The sequence below is a fragment of the Macrobrachium nipponense genome, chromosome 31 (assembly GCF_015104395.2).
Source record: "Macrobrachium nipponense isolate FS-2020 chromosome 31, ASM1510439v2, whole genome shotgun sequence".
NCBI classification, from domain to species: domain Eukaryota; kingdom Metazoa; phylum Arthropoda; class Malacostraca; order Decapoda; family Palaemonidae; genus Macrobrachium; species Macrobrachium nipponense.
In genome coordinates this window covers 29721163-29742750 of record NC_061093.1, presented here as the reverse complement: position 1 = coordinate 29742750, position 21588 = coordinate 29721163, and the positions used below count along the sequence as shown (strand labels likewise).

Genomic DNA, 21588 nt, shown 5'->3' with positions numbered 1-21588 from the left:
GCCTACCCTTAATTCTCAATAAACCTTGTTCATCTAGAAAAGGATCCAATTGGCACAAACTTGACCCGTTTTTCTCAATAAAGCATTAACTTCTGAGGGACAGACCTATCTCTGTACACAATAAATAATTTTAGTTTTGGCCTTCTCTAATTCATCTGAAGTCAGTGGGCCTGAAGTTCCCAAACATTTAATTACATGCATTTTACAGTTATGTACAAATCTCAAAACCCAAGCCATTACATGCTGAGCTTTACTAAAGCGACTCCATCTATCAAATTCAAACAAAGATGTGTCTAAACTGAGAGCAACACAAGTCATATCGTCCTTACAATTAGCTTCTTCCATAGTAGAAAACAAGTTTTTACCTTCATGACAAAAATACAAAGGTTCAGATAGCCAGGAGGGACCATTTAACCATGAACTGTTAGCCGAAAGCTGATCACCTAACTTCCCCCTGGATATCAAATCAGAAGGGTTGTCAATTCCTGAACAATGATGCAACAGCTAGGTGGAGTTATACTTTGGATTTCAGTAACTCTGTTAGCTACATAGGGTTTCCATTTACAAGGGTCTCCTTGAATCCAAGCAAGTGCTATCTTAGCATCAGTCCAACATATGAGGGAGGTATCATTACCCAAACTTAGAGCATTCTTTACAAAAACTACTAACCCCATTAATTAATTCCAGTCTAGGAAGAGTTACTGTCTTGATAGGTGCTACTCTAGATCTGGATGCCACCAATGACACCTTACAAGAACCATCCTGGGAGCAGGTTCGTATATATACACAAGCACCATACCCCTTTGTGGAAGTATCTCCAAAGGCATGTAATTCAATTTTACAAAGACCGGCCCATGAAGTATCAGGAAAATAGCACCTATTAACATTCCAAGATTTCAGAAATTTAGCACTCTCGACCCACTTCTGAAACTTAACCTGCAGTTCCAGAGGTAACAAATCATCCCAGAGAAGACCCAATATCCAAATGTCTTGAAAAAGTATTTTACCATACATTACAAAGGGACTTATAAAACCCAGAGGATCAAATAATTTAGCAATAAGACTCAAAACTGATCCTTTGGTCAACTCCAGCTCTACCTTGGAGCTTAGTTCAATTCCATGAAAGGAAAATGTATCAGAATTGTTATACCAATGCAATCCTAACACACCAGTAGCTTCATCTTCCTTAACAGTATTAATTCTATCATTAAATCTAGAAGTCACTAATTTGCTATTAGAGACCCATTTGGTCAAAGGCATACCTGCCAGAGATAAAACCTTATGAGCCTCACTGAACTTGGCATAAGCTTCATTAAAGCTGTCAGCACCACTCAACCAATTATCTACATACATGTTTTCCTTTAACTCTTGTATTACCTCAATCATTTTACACTGTTCAAGATGATATCAAATTGTAGCATTTAATAAAAAAGGGGCTAGCAGAGTTACCAAATGGAACACGCCGATATCTCATAATTCTAATACCATTTTCACACTTCAGTAAGAAACGATGTACATCTCTATCTTCTCGTCTCATACTCACTTGTAAAAATGCCTTGTTGATATCACCTGACAAGGCTATAGGCCATCTCCTAAATCGAAACAGTATTTTACTAAGTCGGGGTTAAGAGAGGGGCCAGTTTGGACACAATCATTCAAAGATACTCCATTGTAACTAGCAGCGGAAGCATCAAAAACAGGTCTTACCTTTTACTTGTACTAGCCTTTCTTACAACAGGTCTGTGAGGCATATCAAAAATAGGGAAAGCACTACTAATCTCATTGCTAGGAATTTCCTCAATTATACCCTCCTTTTCATACTCATCAAAAACCTTGTAATACTCAGTTTTAAGCTTAACATCCTTATCTAATTTACAGTGCAATTTATTTAGTCTCTTTAAAGCAAGTTGCTTATTATCTATTAGATCACTCTAAGCTGCACTTTTCCAAGGTAGGGCTACTTCATATCTACCTTCAACAAATTGAATTTTCTCAGAAAATTTGAAATTTGACTTTAATGGATTATTGGACTCCTTAGGACTAATCCCTACAGATTCTAGATCCCAAAATTTACTTACATCATAATCAGACACCTTAGAAATACACAACATATGAGATGACGTACAGGGATAAAAAGGATTAGCATGCCAGGCACCAGACTTTACCCAACCAAATACAGAGTTCTGAGCTACAATTCCATCAAATTGTATTACATCATCAGACTTTATGAACTGCCAGTATGCATCCAAACCTATCAATATATCAATATTCACATGTGAATTATTCTGATAATCATCAGCAAGTTTTACATGAGAAAAGGCATTTAACATATATTATTTGGAATAACTGGTCTAATCAAGGGTTGACATATCTTAGGAATCTCAACAGCTGTCAACAAATGGGATAAATTATTACGATCAAGTACCTTCAATTTATAAATGTTACTTAGGCTACTCTTACTTGACTTGTCACCTCCAAATACTGAATATGCGAGGGGTTGACTAGTAATCCACTCAGGTTTACATTTCTTTACAATATTACTACTAGCATAAGTACGGTCAGACCCACTGTCAAACAAAGCTCTGGCTTCAATAGGTATACCATTAGATCCCACAACACTAACCTTTGCGGTTTGTAAAATAGAACAAGTTACATTTGTAGAAGCAACGTTATGAAGAGCAGCTCCAGCAAAATTAACAGAGGAATCTTGCTCATTACCTTTATTTACAATTTCAGACCTGTTCTCTCCAGCAATCTTTATGGAGTCATTAATCTTATTTGAATCCAACTTGATACCACACATTATGATGTTATGTTTTCCATTACATTTTTCACACTTGGAAAAACACCCTTTAGCTAAATGACACTTTTTTAAACACTTTAATCATAATCCAGCAGATTTTATTTTCTCAGCACGCTGTAGCCCATTCAATTTCAAGGTTTCATAACAATTTTCTGTTTTATGTTTTTTAGCACAAAATCCACAGATGGGATATTCAACCTCTGATGAGGTATACAGAGCAGATGCAGAGGTAACCTTCTCCTTTGAGCCATTAGAGTGCTAGTTTCTTTTTTCTTCAGATACACTAGGATTTTCTGGTTTCCTAGAAGTAACATCTTTAAATGTCTCAGACCTTTCAATAGTTTCAATTCTTCTTGTAAGAATTTCAGAAGCCATTCCAAATCGCTTTCATGACCAGCACCTTTCCTAGTCCACTCCAGTCGTATTTCACTCGGAAGACGAGAAAGAATAATTGGCGTCAGGAAAACTTCACACTGCTTACCAGATACACCTAAAACCTCTAAACTCCTGATATGCGTCAACAACTCATCCTGTAGATTCCACAGCATTTAAACATACTTAGGGCCTCCTGCCTTAACAGGAACCTTGCCATTTAAAAGTGATTGAACATGGGCAAATATCATCCTCTCTGGCCTTCCAAATCTCTCCTTAAGTAGATCACATGCAATCTTATAATTTGCACTTGTGTGAGATAGACCTGAGATAACTGATTTGGCTTCTTCCAACAATGATGCTAAATAACTAAACTTACTTATTACTGGTATATCTGAATTGTCTACATGACAATTGAACTGGTTCCAAAAGGACTGCCATTCGGTCACTTCTCCTTTAAATTTCGGCAGTTCTAGCTTAGGCAGCTTCACTTGTGCACCTGAGGATCCATTAGTAGTACTACTATCATCGTCACCTTTTTTGTCTAACTCTAGGAGTTTCTCAGCAGCCTTAATCCTAGGTATAAGAGACGTCGTTCTGAACTCAAAGGCCTTGTCCAAGTCATCATCAAACAAGTCACTTTCTAACTCAACTTCTATGTCTGACTGTACTTCATCTAACTTAGACAAACGAATATCAAAATTTTCTATAACAGCCTTCAATTCAACTGCACTAAGGACAGGCCTTCCTAATAAACTTACGAGCTCTTTCCTAGCCTAGAAACCCATCCTCTGGCTCCTTTTCTCTTCTTTAACAAATTCTCCATATTGAACTATTTATTAGCATATAATTACTCACAAACAGGTTCTTGATATCCTTTCCCGGGGTCTGGGCACCATAATGTTCTTAATATAAGACTAACAAAAAGACAATAAGGATTGGAGAAAGGAAAGCCGGCTGTTGACATCGTTGTTTCTAACTGTATTCTGAACGATGAAAACAAGTCATCGGAAATCTAACAGGATCACAAAACAGTAACAATCACTTATTCTTAAATTTCTTACTCAAAGATTACAAAGGCAAGTCACTCAAATTAAAGCAATACAATACAAATAATAATAATGCAGTATTTCAATAAACCTAGATTATTTGATCAAATTCATAATTCGAATGACATTAAAGAAAACGTTGAAACAGCAAATTAATTGGCATACTTAACTAAATAAACAAGTAAAGTTAATTCATAAAGTTAATTCCAACAATAAATATATATATATATATATATATATATATATATATATATATATATATATATATATATATATACATATATACATATATATATTATTACGATCTCGACTCTCGAGATCGACAGGTTCTTAAAAATAATAAGCAATTGGGCTGTAATGACTGACGACAGGTGACAAACAGAGGAGGGAGGGACATAACAAAACCATAAAGTTACCTTAAAATTAATTTATTTACAAAGAGTTAAATACATAATATACAGTGAGTCAAGGTTCTGGGTGGCAAAAACACAAATAATTATCAACTAACAATAATAATATGTAAAACCAGTCGAAGAATCAATAAAATCCACCCTGCAATAACAAAGCCATGAAAAATCACACAATCTGTAAACATAATCAATAGAAATAGGCAGCATAATACATAATTAAAATTAACACTGAAGCGGCATAATGATACACAGAGCAAAACGGGAACACTTCCTCAAACAATGAGGACAACAGTCCAATGCCGGACGATCAAGACAGAGCCGATACGACAACCACCTCGTCCTTGGAAACAATATGGACATCCTTCTCGAATGCTGGACGATCAAGACAGAGTTGATACAACAACCATCTCGTCCTCAGATACAGTATGGAGGTCCTCCTCGACCACTGCTCTGCTGCCAAGACTCTGCCTCTCTGCCGCTCTGAACCTGACTAGTTGTTCTGCCCTCCAGAACCTGACTGACGATGTTTGACGCCATCCAACAGACGTCAACTCGCCAGCAATTAAAAACAAAAACAAAGGAGGCAACAATCCACCAAGGGAACAATCAGCAAACGATTGTTCCTAACACCTCCCCACCTAATAAAAAAAAAAAAATTTTTTTTTTTTACAAAGAAAGACTTGCTACAGTCTCTTCAAACGACTCGTCCGAGGATGACCTGCGAGAAGGTCGAAACGTTACGTAATACCAGATATACCAGCTATACCAGCACCAATACCAGCCCTTAAACCGAAGACGAACCCTGCCCCAAACTGAACTACGCCTACGGAATAATACCAGCACTGACGACGACCCCTGCTTGACCTGGACCTGATATCCTGTTCCAATAAAAGATTACCTTCTTCACATGTATGATTTTTGAAAATTCCCAATATGAATATTGGTCAGTTACTCAGAAATATCGCTGAGCCTGAGAAGCGAATTGTAAGGAAAATAGAAAAAACAATATATAAAATCTACTCGCTTAATTCTGCCATTCTTGTTAACAGCATTTGCCTAAAAGAGGGTCTTCTACCAAAATACACATTCTTCCGCTACATGACCCTACCGCCCAGCGAGAATCAGGCACGAGGAGCTTTAGGAGGACCCTGTTGCAACGGCAACTGCACGCCAAGGAACAAGAGAGGACCGCACTCGTCGAGGAAAAGGACAGCTTATACTCCGAGTGGGATGACCTCCGCCGTTGTAGCGACCCTGTTGCAGGCCCCCCTCGTGCCTCAGACGAAGAAAATGGCGCAATAGACAACCCCCAAGGGCGTGGACAACACGAACACATCACCGACTGCCTTCGCCGCCTGGAGGAAAAAGATGCCGAGAAAAAGAACAGGACCATAACCAAGAAACTCGTTGCCCTCAACGGAGGTAAGATACGCCTCCCACAAGGGCGAGACGAGTACATCAACCTTACAAGCCACGTCCCAACACCTGACGAAGACAAGATCCTGCGGATGGGCCTCAACTGCCACTTCATCACGCAGCCGAGGCCGATGGACAAACGCCTGGAAATTGAATATCTCCTCGATGGTATCCAGAAGCAAGAAGACCTTGGGAACCTGCGGACTACTGACGCCCTTCAACCCCTTCTGCTTGCCGAGGCCCTCACCGACCGTGGAGACTACCGCAGTGGTATCATCAGCCATGACCTGAGGGAAGCAGCGAAGCAGTTAAGGAAGCGTGAGGACGTCACTGTACGCAGGGCCGATAAAACTGCTGCTTTCGTCCTTATTCAGACTGAGGAATACCGCCGGAAGATTGAAGAAATCCTGGCGAACTCCACAAAATTTTGCAGAATTACCAAGAACCTCGTCGATGACATCAATCGAGAGGCCAACCGGATTATTGAGACAGTCAACGCCGCCTCTAACGCCCTGCATTTGCCACCCATAACGGGTGACCATGACTTAGGCTACATCTATGGGAATGTTAAGACCCATAAGCAAGGGAACCCCCTTCACCCCATAATCAGCCAGATCCCTGCCCCTACGTACCTGTTGGCCAAGAAACTCAACACCATCTTAACCCTGTACGTCCGAGATAGGCACAGCTTGAAGTCGTCGGCCGAGTTCTTGGAAGCCCTACGAGCAACGCCCCCCGGAGGATGCATCGCTTCGATGGATGTAGAGTCCCTCTTTACCAACGTCCCCGTAGACGAGACCATACAAATGATCTTGGACAGAGTTTACAGGGACCCCGGCACTCCATCCTTAAACATCCCAGAGCATGCCCTTCGAGCCCTGCTGGAAACCTGTACTAAGAAGGCCCCTTTTGCTGATCACCGCAACTATATGTACACCCAGATTGACGGCGTGGCGATGGGATCTCCCTTTGGGGTCCTTTTCGCCAATTTCTAAATGGGTACCGTTGAAGAGAGGGTCTTCCAGAATTCCAACAAGCGAGGATGTACGTGCGCTACATTGATGACACCTTCGTCTGCGCCGACTCCCAGGATGAGATAGAGCAGCTGCGACGAGCATTCCACGACCACAGCTGCCTCACGTTCACGATTGAACATTGCAAAGACCACTGCCTCCCCTTCCTTGATGTTCTTGTCGAACAGCGAGATTCCGAATTCAGCACGAAGGTATACACGAAGCCGACGAACCTGGGTATGTGCATGAACGGTGAGAGCGAGTGCCCTGAGAGGTATAAGTGCTCCAACATCACCGCTTTCGTCAGGAGGGCCCTCTCACACTGCTCCTCCTGGAATGACACACACAGTGAGTTGGAGCGCGCCGCCCAGGTCCTCATCGACAACGGACACACCAATCGTGCTGTTGATGAATCTATAAGGAGAAATATGGAAGCCTGGTACCACCAGGAACCTCGCCCTGATGTTGCAGAGCCCATCAAGCTGTTCTACAAGGGACACTTCCACCGGAGGTACAAGGAGGACGAACAAGCCCTCAAAAAGATCATCGACGATAACGTCAGCCCCGCCGACCCAGACAAAAATATCAAGTTAATTATCTATTATAAAACGAAGAAGACGAGCAGCCTGGTGATGAGAAACAACCCTTTGGCGCCCCTGCAGGATCCCTTGAAGAAGACGAGTGTGGTCTATCGTTACACATGCCCCGTCCGAGGATGCCTCGGCAAATACGTCGGTATGACCTCCATGCGTTTCTCCAAGCGAATCTCCTGCCACGCTCAAGAAGGAGCCATCTTCAACCACGCCAGGACTGCTCATAACACACGGATAAAGAGAAATGATATTATTCCTAATATCGAAATAATAGACCAGACAACGGATCCCCGACGTCTGTGCCTCTTAGAAGCCCTCCATATAGGCAAGGAGAAACCAAATCTTAACATCGCCCAAGAAACGTTTCTCCTTCCCACCGCCGCCCGGAGAGCAGCGAACGACCCCCCGACAATACCAGATAATCAGGAGCCCCCACGGGATGACAGGATTCCTGCTACGAACGGAATTCCTGTCGTTCATCCCCAGGCACACTACTGTGGCGCTCACACGAGAGAATCCCCGAGACCTTCGAGGCGAGATCCACGACTTCGTCCAAGACCGGCCCGACCAATGAGAATTACACTCTAGGTCCGAGCCGCTATAAATCCGCCCCACAGACTTTCTTGCTACAGTCTCTTCAAACGACTCGTCCGAGGATGACCTGCGAGAAGGTCTAAACGTTACGTAATACCAGATATACCAGCTATACCAGCACCAATACCAGCCCTTAAACCGAAGACGAACCCTGCCCCAAACTGAACTACGCCTACGGAATAATCCCAGCACTGACGACGACCCCTGCTTGACCTGGACCTGATATCCTGTTCCAATAAAAGATTACCTTCAGCATTTATGATTTTTGAAAATTCCCAATATGAATATTGGTCAGTTACTCAGAAACATCGCTGAGCCTGAGAAGCGAATTGTAAGGAAAATAGAAAAAACAATATATAAAATCAACTCGCTTAATTCTGCCATTCTTTTTAACAGAATAATAATATATAATAATTAATAAATAATGATAATAATAATAATAATAATAATAATAATAAATAATAATAAATAATAATAATAATAATAATAATAATAATAATAATGATAATAATAATAATAATAATAATAATAATAAATAATAATAATAATAATAATAATAATAATAATAATAATAATAATAATAATAATTTATTATTGTTTTTATTATAACCGACTTTTTACGTAAACTCCGAGACTCTCCTTCTACAGCTTCTTCACGAACGTTCCAGTCGACGAAACGATTGAACACATCCTCGAAAGAGTATATAGATGTGAGGACACACAGGCTTTGAACATCCCCGAGGAAGCCCTAAAAGCCCTCCTTGAAATATGCACCAAGGCGGCACCATTCACAACCCACAGAGGACATCTTTATTGCCAGATTGACGGTGTGGCAATGGGATCCCCATTAGGGGTTCTATTTGCCAACTTCTACATGAGTGTCGTCGAAGAAAGGGTTTTCAATAAGATCTCCTGTCCTCCCCAATACTACTGCTACATAGACGACACCTTCATAAAAGTTGACAGAGAAGAGGACTTTGAAACTTTAAAGAAAGACTTTCGAAGAATGCTCCGTCCTCCACTTCACGTGTGAACGCTGCGTTGACGGTGCCCTACTCTTCCTGGACGGTCAGGTACAGCAGACCCCTACGGGATACACCACCACGGTTTACAAGAAACCCACAAACCCAGGTCTATGCCTTAATGGGTCTAGTGAGTGCCCAGACAGGTATAAAAGATCGGTGGTAGATGCCTTCGTCCGCCGCGCCCTTACACACTGTTCCACATGGAGAGAAACCAATAGGGAGATCGAAAGGTCTACACAAGTCCTCATCAACATTAACTTTTCAAATCGCATGGTCGAACGCCAAACGAGGGACTCCATAAATAAATGGCACCAGGAAAGAACGACCGAAACTAACGACCAAAGTGGAGCTATAAAAATATTTTATAAAAATTATATGCACCACAAATATTTGGAAGACGAAAAGGCTATAAGGAAAATAATCAGTGAAAATGTCTCCCCCACTACAGAAAGTGATAAAATTTGCCTCATAATTCATTACAAAAACATGAAAACCAGCCAGCTGCTTCTTAGAAACAACCCGGCGCCCCCAGAAACGTCTTTGAAGAGAAGGAGTGTCATCTACGAATTCACATGCTCGGTGGATGGATGCCACCAATCTTATATCGGGGGGGGGTATGCATAACAGGAGACCGGAAAGAGCTGAACTTATGGGGATGGGACCATTCGACAATTTGCCACCGCCAGTTCGCCTCCAAGGACGCTTCGCCGCCGCCTATTCGTCACGGCGGACTATTCGCCGCCGCAAATAGGTCGTTTGTTTTCTTGTTTTGATTTATGTTGTTTGGTTGTTAAATGCAATGAATACACTTTTTTTCAGAATAGGTCGTTTTTTATAGTGTTTAAAAACAAAGAAATCCAAATTATTTCTTTACCTAATATTTTTTTTCCAGTCTCCCTCAAGTCTTCAAAATGGAAACAGACATTCTTAGCAAACGCGGAAAAGAGAAGTTTCAACACGATGGCTTTATATACGTTTTTGATAAATCATCCAAGGGTGATCCAAGCATCAAATTTTGGCGATGCGAACAAAGTAGGCAATGTAATGGACGGATCCACACCAAGAATAGTGCTGTGATAATGAAGATAAATGAACTTACCCATTCTGCTTCTGGAGCCAGTGTACAAGTTGTCAAAGTGAAAGCAAATTTAAAACACCTACTATGAGATTCAGGGCCTCTGTAACACGGTTTTTTGGACTTTGCTCCTTATCAAAGCATCGGATGTAGCTGAAAGTTGACATATGTATATTTTACAACCACACACAAATTTTAGCAGCATTATCAATGACCTAAACCTGATAGTTTTAATTTTTATAGATTAAAATTATCCAGCCGATGCCATGGCCAATGATTACAAGCCAAGAGTCGAAAAACATTCATTACGTAAGCAAGGTAAACATCATTTGATGAAAGGTTGCCCCGCCCATCCACCACAGAAACTCATTCACCTTATTCCATCGGCTTGGAAACCCATAGCAGTCAATAATGGCTAGCAGGATTTGGAATTTTCCCCGTTGTTGCAAAACTGCATTTGTCTTACGACTTGCAACTTTTTACAGTCAAGAGAAAGCCCGTGGCCATGACAAAGATTTTATGAATGGCGGAACGATACATAGATGTGGGTGGGGTATCTGTACTAGCGTAGTAATAGCAGTAATATACATAAATTAAACGTTTAGGCCAACTGCTGGGATCCTTGAGGATCATTTAGCACTTTTTGCAACTACTCGAGAAATGAGTTTTTATAGCCAGAAGTTAAACTTTCTAATCCAACAATGCCCATGATAGCCTTCAGTGATATCCTGAATTATAACGAGGCCAAAGTGGGTGGAGCCTCATGAAGTCGTCATTCTGACGATAATTATTGAAGAAGGTTCAAAGCCAAAATGCGGTATCTGCATTTTTTTTTTTTTTAGTAAATAGGTAATAGCCAATAAATAAAAATTGCTTGACATTGGATATAGCAGTTATCAAATCAAGCTTGTCTACTATGTTTTTGAAAATTACCAACTATTCCCTACATCTTGTCAATCTGATTGTGACCTATAAAGTAGACTGTAATTTCTTAGGAAACTTGTTTTGGAGTTGTCTAATAATCGAAGTGTGTTTGTATTTATTGACATATTTTGTTGGTTTGTTCATTATGACAATTATCAGTGGAGAGATTTCAGAGTCCATAAAGGTGTACTGCTTTGCTTGTATTTACATTTTTATGTCATTGTTGCCAGAGGTCTAGCCTTCGTTACGTATAGCCAATTATCCATCGAGAAAGAGGAAAGAAATGCTGCCATAAGTTACGTAAAGAGTGCGTTCGAAACCTTTTTTCTGAGTAAGTTGGCCCGTCTTCAAAAAAAGTCACTTTTACATTATAAGTACCAAATTTATTCAACCTACGTAATGTAGAATACAGTCAAAATTTGTGTAGATATAATGTGTATTCTGAATAAGCGTTATATTTATGAAATGCATAGATAAAAAGTTATTGCGAAAAAACAGTGTTACAGAGGCCCTGAATCTCATAGTAGCAGAAGAATCACAGGGAGTACCTAGTATTCCTATAAATGAATGTATAGATGATGTGCCTTCGTCAGTCCAAGCATCTTTACCAACGTTAAGCAGCTCGAAGAAAATATTTCGACGAAAAAGGAATGATATTAGCTTAGCCCCACCAAAAACTACTGATCTTCAGCAGCTGGCAATTCCAACTGCATAAAATGTACAAACCTGATAACATAAGAGAAGAAAATTTTCTTTTGGTTGATAGCGGCATTTGTAACACCTTGACATCTACACAGAAGCACTTGCAGACATTTTGCCTCAAGAACCAATACTAGATTGGTTTGAATTTAATAATATTGGTATCTACAATAGGCGCGGCAGTTGCCGAAGGGCACCTTTGTATCCCCATGATATGTGGTCGCAATGTGAGACAACTTTAAATGATGAAGATCTCACAAATGAAGAACACGCAGAAGCAGCTCATCGAAGAATTGCTTATGATCTCGGAGCTAAGCACCCAACCATATGGAAACTCATAGGAACTTTAATGAAATTACAAAAAGGAAGAGATTTGTATATGGAACAGCTGATAGCGGGGTGCCCACCACCATTAAAGCTAAAAATATCGAAACGGGACGAAAGAATAAAAAAAAAATTTATCGAATACAACGGTGAAAGAGACGCTTTGGAATATCTCAGAGAAATATCCCATAACTATCAAATGAACTAAAGTTTCTATTTCTTTATTTTTGATTATTTTTAAAATGATTTTTTGTAGTCAACCAATAGCATTTATTACAATGTTGGAATATCTTGAAGGATTTTTTTTCTTGTTTCATAAACCAGTGAATTGTTTGTTTGTTTTTATACATAATTGTTTTTAATTTGCACCTAGTAGTATATATAGTAAAGATAAAGTTAGCTAAAAAGATGGAAAGATGTAGAGGGAAAAAACCCAATACACACTGTATTTATATTTCTGGTGGCGAATAGTCTCCGGTGGCGAAATGACCCAAGTGGCCAAAAGCTGGTGGCGAACAGGCGGTGGCTAATTGTCGGCGGCGAATCGTCACCAACCCACCGGATTATGCACCAAATACTGGGTAATGTAGATAACCCCTTCCATGTCAAACAACTTCAAAGGAAGAGCCGACATAAAATTATAACGACAACATTCTGATCTAAAAGAGGATTACTGACCTCGACGGAGCTAATAAACCATAATACTGTGCCTCCCGTCTTTTATTTCAGTTAAACATTAACACGGTAATTGCTTTGAGAAGCCTGCCTCAAAAGTACAGAACACAGTATTCGGTGAAAGAAGAGGGAGAAATGTTTCTCTTTAAGGAGGGGCTTAAAATGTGTTTTAGTTTGCTCTAAGAAACTAGTTCACTACCTATGCTTTAAATTCAGCACTTGAGCAAAATAATGTTGATATCTTTTCAGAACTGTTATTCAACTTTTTTAGTTTCCTCCATATATTTCAGAACTGTCAAGACTATGAACACCGTAAAAACTTTCAAAAATGATTTTTTGCTCAAAAGAGAAAGAACAGGCTATAACCACTGCAACATAAGGAACAGATTTAAAGATGTTTGAAGACGAATGAATGACACTCATACAGAAGAAGCAGCAGCAAAACTCACCAAGGGACACTGCCAAAGGATCTATTACTTCATGTCCGTCCTCTCTTCTGATATCTTAAAACGTTCAGTCACGCATCCTACGATTTCCTACAAGTCCACTTCATTATCATCTTAATTCCTACAGCGTTTACTTTCGTTCTATGAATATTCAGCTGAAAAACTTTTGGACAATTAAGGAAAAGGTGATGAATAAATAAACATGAGGGAATTTAGGATAAAACCGATGCACCTGAATTCAGGAGACGTCAGCAGAAAGTAGCAATGAAACAGTAATGCGACATTACGTTCCTTTCCTATTTCAGTTGCCTATCTTTGGATAACTGTTTTGGTAAAATAGGAAAGCAATTTTTCTGTGCCAAGGCTAATGATATCATGGATGCACTAAAGCCATTATTCAACACTTAGACTTTGCACCAATTTCTCTCTCTCCTGATTTGAAATGTCTACCAACAATTCCTTGCATATCAGATCAATTATCATCTGATCTGCCTTTAAGAAGCCTTCTTGTCCTTCACTGTAACCAAGACTTGATCGAAGACAAATGGTTCATATCAAAGTTACGTATTTTTGTTTCTACACCTGCAATTCTTAGGGCAAGATGACTAACTTCACCCCTTAATTTAACTGTCAAAGTAACTATTGTTACAAAAGCTTCTCTGTCACAAAGAAAACGGACTCAAAATTTGCATAATTGCTGTTCAATTCCCAAGAAAAAAAGTTTCAGAACTTGACATCTTCAGTAAATAAGTTTGGAATTTTTAAAGTCTAAAATTGTGCCCAAATGAAGAAATGTCATTTTCAGTTTAGCCAAGTCACTCACTAGCTGCGAAATCAGTACCTGAACAAACACACATGCTGTTTGCGTCAATTTTGATTTTTAGACAAACTATTACGCTGCTCTGAGGAATGTTCGGTTAATCAGTGTTTCTCTTCCGCTATACATCAGTCACCTTTAGTCATTTTATATACACATGCCATCACCACGACTGTAACAATATCTACAGAGGTTAAAAGGTGTAGGGAAACAATGGAAACTGCGATAGATCTGTTATAAATACGACAGTGTCTACTACTAGAGTAAATCGGCACCCTTACTTTGGGTTATGTTCTGTTGTTGGACGCCGCCATTCTTCTTGCGTCGTCTTCATCATCATTAATCCCAGGTTCTCAGGAAGGCCCGCCCTGAAAGATAATGAAAATATCTTAACACTTGCTTTGAACTCTATTCATGGTAAGACCAATGTTCTACAAACAAATATGATTAGAAAAATGGATATAACAAGATTCATATCTTCTGTGTTATACGGCAAGTTCACTTTGAATATTCTCAACGTGATACTTTCCTTTAATCTGAGAAAATGCGCTTTGCACTCTTACTATTCAAACATCAAGCATAGCTTGAGTAAAAGGGGCCTGGAACTACACTTATTCTTAACCCTGTCAGTTTAACTGTCAGATTTCTCACACAGTTTCAGCGTGAGCGCTGTAACAGTAGGTATCCTTATTTTGGCACTCATGACCCAAGGACGATGTTCCATGTCAGGTTAAACGAAAAATTGCATAACCAGATCTCCCAGTTGATTACATAGCATCGACATATATACTGAACCTCCTTGGTTATAACTCTCATCTCTTAAAAAAAAAAAAATATTGGCCAAATTGAGTCTAACATTAAAGAATGGTCAGCACTCTCATCTGGTCAACCTTATCATCCCAAGAAAAAAAAACACACCATTGACCTACTTGCGTCTTACATGATAGAATAAGATATTTTTAGCGTTTCAAGCATGAAGACTGCATTAAGGGCCCAGGTTACATACCCCAGTATGTAAAAAGTATTGGATACTGAAGTTAATTACAGTCCTTTCCAGCAAAAAAAGGAAAATGTCTGTATTCTTGACAAAACTCCATTATATATACTGTCAAGTTTAACCATTTTACTTCCGAGCTTCAAGGGAGGTCACTGAAAGAGCCTCTATGAAAACATTTTCCTTCTTGTTTCCCATTCAGCCTCAATTCACTTCTCTTACATCTTTTCGGCCCATCAGACTTCTCTAACATGACGAACATCTACTCCCAACTTATCGTCTCATCCCTTTCATTACCAGCAAAAATTTCGAATCCAGTTTTATTGTCTTGAACATAAAGGAAACCAGACAGGACAGGAGGCACTCTGTTTATAAGCCCTGAAATGCAGGCACTAATATCAAAGCGGGAGAGCATGGAGGAGCAGGCAGTAGTTTCATAGACAGGAGGAGAACCTCAACCTTAAGCTTAACCTCCATTCAAATATCTGGTTCCTAAGGAGTTCTCTTTTACCTCCTCCTCCTCCTCCTATACGTCTCTGTTTCCTGTGATAACAAACTACTCGAAAAGAAAGGTTGATTTACCCCAAATTATAAAGCTTAAGTCAAGTCTCTCTTGCACCTCCCATCAATCATTGGAAAAGAATATGGACCCCCTAATCTCTCTACTTAGCTGACTGATGAAAAAATAAAAATAAATGAACGATTATATTTCCTGTCACTCTCGCCTCTATGATAATTCATATAAGACTACCTGAAGAAATACTAGCATTTTCAGAAATTAAAAAGTTCATTTATTATGGGTGCTTTACTACTTTATAGTGTCCGATCAAATACATTCAAATGAATAACCAACCTCCCGCTTGAAATATGGGAATGTTATAACAATTTTTAGTCGAAGATTCCATCTAACCAAAGCTCTATTGAAATCTTTATTCTTGCAAGTCCCCATCTTATGCAAAGAAAAATAAAACTCAAAATCCTTCACAGATTAGAAATGGTTCTGGATATTTCAATTACCTTGGGCAGTAGTAGTAGTAGTAGTAGTTCGATGGGCTACAGCCGGTAGCTATACAAGTTATCCTAATCTATTCCAGCGGAACTTTTAGCTCACAGGATTCTCAGGATGCTGGGTATCAACTTGCAAAAGGTAGGTCATCTCTCTCTTGGTCTGAAAAAGAAAAGTTTTTCTGTACTTGAAATAAAAATAATACCTTTATTTCCAAAACTTGTATCATTCAGCGTTGGAAGGGAGATTGAGAGTAGGTAGGTTTGAATGATATAACCGGAGGAAAACCTCCCAGTTCCACAATGAATCAGTTGTTAGAAGAGGGTGGATAGCATAATGGAAGAAATAATATGAATGAAGGTACAGTAAAAGGAATAAAAGAGGTTACAGCTACGGGCCGAAGGACGCTGCGAAGAGCCTATACAGTGCACTCCGTGGGGTGCACTGACGGCACGACCCCACTACGGGATCTGGATACAAGGAATCACGTCCCTATTGGTCTAACCAAAATAGTCGCACCTTTTGAACACGAACATTTTGGTTAATTTCAATTCCAGATTTACAGAAGGCAATAGGAGTCATATTTGCGTGCAAAGCAAGTCAAGTAAATTAGGCTTCTAACTTTACTGTACTGACAACAGGAAATGATCCTCGTGACTTCCCATGGCTATGAAAGGTATTCAAAACACCCACATGTTATGGTTTTATGGAACCAAAAGCACTATTCAAACCATGTGCGCATAGACTACATTCCAGTTGGCATAACTTGACACCCGGCATGCTACAGGTCAAGGCGCTGGTACCAAAGGCGTGGCATCTTTTGCTGATATTTTGTCTCAAATCTCCAGCAACCTCGAAGGGAAGTTTTGCAGCACATTGGAGGAAAGCTTGATATCTGTCACATTAGATTCTTTGCTATATCCCTGGACCTTTAAAGTGCTGAAATCACAAAGTTAAATGCGACTTGCACTTTCCCCTCCCTGGACTCTGGGTCGGTGGCTTCCTCTCAATTCTCGAAGTGGGACGGAAATAAAGTACAAGATTGTGATATTATATGTATACTACTTGAATCAAAGGCCAAAGAACACTAAATGAAAAAAGTGTATTCATATTCAGTGTCTTCCTTTCACAATGACATACAACTATCTTCATTTGCATAGCTTTCCTTTCACAATGACAAACAAACCTATCTTCATTTAAATGACATTCCTTTCACAATGACTTATCTACATTTGAATGCCCTTCCTTTCAAAATGACACACACCTATCTTCCTTTGAATGGCATTCCTTTCACAACGAGACGCGCACACCTATCTTCATTTGAATGCCCTTCCTTTCACAAAAACATACCTATCTTCATTTGAATGGGCCTCCTTTAACAAAAACACACACCTATCTTCATTTGAATGGCCTTCCTTTCACAATGACAAATGCCTATTTTCTTTGAAAGGCTTGAATCACGAACAGCCCTTGAAACAGAAGTGGAAGTTCCGTTTAGTATATTTCATTAACGTTTATATAGTATCGACTGTTATGTTCGATCAATATATCCCGCCAAAATACATCTCATTCAAAACCTTTCTTCTGCCTGAAGATTGGCAATGCACTGATTCATAGGCATCATAACTTGTATGAAGTCAAGTTATGTAAATTTTATCATGTCACAATTGAAGTTAGTTCCTTATTTCGAACGGCCGTTCAAATGAAGAAAACTATTCCTTAGCATTCCAGCAAACGTTTTCTCCCTTATCTTCGCCCCCCCACCGGGTTCCCTGATACAGGCTTGGCGTATGATGGTTTCCAAATTACCTATTTCCTTCACTGCCTTGAATACGATGTCATGCAATCGGAACTTCAGAAGTTCAAGCGACGATGCAATGCATTACTACCATAATACTATTACTGTTGCATTTTAATAGATTATCTATAACTTTTTTCTTTTTTATAAGTGGGATCTTTGAGTTTCCTTTTACCACCTCCTACTTCTTCCTAAAGAGCACCAAATTTTTCGGAAGCTTGAATTCAAGTCAATGGCCTTTGTGGGCATGTTCCATATAAATAGGTTTCATCTTTTGAATAATAATAATAATAATAATAATAATAATAATAATAATAATAATAATAATAATAATAATAATAATAATATAATAATAATAATAATAATAATAATAATAATAATAATAATAATATAATAATAATAATAATAATAGAGCTTGAAAACCACAGAATCTGAGTCACATCATGTCTCGACAGCATTCGGACTTTCAATTTTTTTAATCAAATAGAATAAAAATCCCTCGATTTTTTTTTTGCTTAGATATCCATCTTGAACTTGTGATACCACCTTGACTATGAATGAATCTGCCCACTACAGAATTCACTTGACAAAATGAAAATATACTTTTATGCTGGGGTCAGCACTCACACTTTCCTAGTTATCGCTGTCTATTCACTGCCTTTATAACTGATGGGGAGAAGGGCTATGCAAAGGAATAGGCAGCCACCTGTCCTGCTTATTAACTTTGCATGAGCGAAGATCCTTTTAACACTTAGGGACTACTCCTACGGGCAAGACGCAGCGCTGCCATAAGGCCATCTTCAACGAACAACTGCAACAACAACGAGGTGAACTTTTCGAAGGAATTTCACAGACTCTTATACCAGTGTCCTCAGAGATTTTGACATTTTGAGAGATTAACGCTGTTGGAGTATCTAGAAACATATTATGAATAGCAGCGTTGAATTATCTCAAAATTTAATGGTAAAGGTAAATTAAATAAAGGAGAGCTCCGTCTCTTGTTAGCAGAATATATATATTTTTCCGATGTATTTTTTATTATGCTTAAACTGATCATTAATATTGGTGGCATCAAGCAATTACACCCTTGTTTCCAACTAACAATCTTGGGGGACCCAAGTGGGAACCGGGGTTTTTTGGGTTGGGGGGGGGGGGGGGGGGGGAGCAGGGAAAAAGTGATTTCCAGGGCACTACCTAACCAAACAAACCACCTAACCTAACCTAGAGCGCCGTACCCCTACCTAGGCCTAGTGCCCCACCCCCTCCACTGCGACCCCCCTTTAACGGCACTAACTTCCCTGGACACTTCATGACAATTTCGAAAAATTTGAGCGGCCATTAGGCTACTGAGAGACAATACTCCAGCAGATTTCACACGAAAATCAAATATTTTACACGATAATCAAAATATATACAGGAAATAACTTACCTTACATAGGTTTTATCGCACCGAAAGGCTTTTTTGTTCAAATCAAGAAGGCACTTTTCCTTAAAAGTCGGGCAAATGTGTTCACTCTTGATTAAACCGTGATTTTGGGCAAAAGTTACGAGCCTTTCTATAGGCCCATAATATTATTTTGTGAAATCTCTAATTCACGTAACAATTTTCACACACTGTGGGGAAACTTTACTGGGGAACAAAATCGGAGCGTGTAGACGGTCGTGCTAATTCACTCATGGCGCTAGTGCAAGTAACGCTTAATTGGAGAAAATAGGTGTATTTACCGAAAAAATTTACGACTTGGTAACATTATATATTGTCATTGGCTGAAAACACTGCTTTCTTTTGTTTCAGAGAAAATTGAAACGTGCTTATTTACGATTGGATATTGTCTATAATGATGTCACTTTTTGGGTAGTTTTTTTTCGTGACCTCATTCGGAAGGTGTGGTTTCCTCATGACAATTCAAGACTGCGCAGCACACAAACGAACGAACAGGAGCTCTTTAAAATAGGTGATACGACAGACAACAACAACATGAAGGACTTTTTTTTTTTTTCTGTATGTACAAATATTCAGGTTGTGTTTTCTATACCGACAGGACTTACCGCCACTAATTTCCGTCTTCCTTAGAACATACTTAGTATCTTCTTTCAAGGTATAAACACATTTATACTAAAAATCGGCCGGAGCACTTAAGATTTACCTAATTACCAACTATCATTACGTCAAGGGAGTTTGATGGGCACGAAGGATATTGATTGATTAATCGTATATTTTGAATAGAATGGCTCTTCCTCCATGCTGCTGGTCTTCCTCTCCGGAAAACTAGCGGACAATGCGAGATAGCTGAATGCAAAAGGTTATATTAAGCTACCACAGCAAAAGGTTATATTAACCTACCACAACCCCATAAAAGAGTTTAGGAAGTAAAATCGTCATTGCATACGGATTTTCTACTTGGAGGACCTGATCCATTTAGCCTAACAGGTCATGTAGTCCATTCACATTTTGATGCCTCGTCCACTGTACTGAAGCACAGTCTTCAAGCAGAAATTAAACATGGTAGATCTAGGTCATAACTCCGTGTCAGGTATTTCTTTGTTAATTACAGTTTCCTATAGTATTTGGGTTGATTATCAAGAGTCTACCGTTATTTTTGGTGTGTCGACTGTAATTAACCCCCAGGGGCTAGTACTAAACACGGCGAAATACATTTGGCGCCCCAATCCCTAGTGGCTGTCGTATTCGCGGGAGCGTTCCTTGCAAACCGTGAGGAGTTATTGCCTAGAATTACCTTAAACATAACCGACGATGCAACATGTAAGACTGAATGCCAAATTTGACTCGGGCCATGCTGGCAATCTCCTTTGGCATGGTCTTGTGATCCTAGTTCTAGAATTTGTCTACACATGGCATTCAGCGTCCTTCAGCGGGGTATACACTTTCGTATCCTCTCATATTGGAATAAAATTCCTCACCAGGGAGCCTTCGGAAAGAAACATTTACAAGTCTCGACCGGCCTAACACATCTCTGCCAATAACGAATCGCCAATTTGGGTATGAACACAAAACTATGCTTCTCGAAGTTCTCAACCATTACAGATTAACTCACCTCGATCAATGCTGGTGTCCCCGATCTAATTTAGGAGTCTTGTTGTCACAAGGCCGTTGGCGGAGGATGAAAACAAACATGGCTCAACGGCGCCAGTACCACAGTCTGACTGAAAACCTTCCAGAATGCTTTGAGCCAATCACGAGAGTCCAAGCAACACCCTTCGAAAGGAGGAAGCAAAAGCGACTCCTGATTGGCTGAGAGAGAGAGAGAGAGAGAGAGAGAGAGAGAGAGAGAGAGAGAGAGAGAGATTAGCAAGTGGGTTGTTCCTTCGATATTGTTAATGACACAAGGAAAAACATTGACTTGGTTCCTTTTTACCTTCCAGATCCACAGGTCAATTCTGGAACTACGTACTGGACGGACGAACATAAAAAGGAGTACCAGGAGTAACAGATAGCTACTGAAGCCCTCATTCGTGTTAACCACGTACACGATCTTCCCTTTCCCCTGCTCTGGAAACTGCTCCTCACATAAGTGTTAAAAGCTCAGTATTTAT

General features: G+C 39.6%; 1 protein-coding gene across 2 annotated transcripts in view; it reads right to left on the bottom strand.

Moving 5' to 3' along the window:
- LOC135206738 (putative leucine-rich repeat-containing protein DDB_G0290503) overlaps positions 1-21237 on the bottom strand; it is a 28118-nt gene extending 6881 nt beyond the window's left edge. The window contains exons 1-3 of one of the 2 annotated variants that reach the window (XM_064238213.1): positions 21090-21237; positions 16247-16397; positions 14517-14603 (exon numbers count right to left, since the gene is read on the bottom strand). The gene's annotated coding sequence lies outside the window, so the exon portion shown is untranslated. The other variant, XM_064238214.1, reaches the window with a different exon arrangement.
- Between the last annotated feature and the right edge of the window lie 351 nt (positions 21238-21588).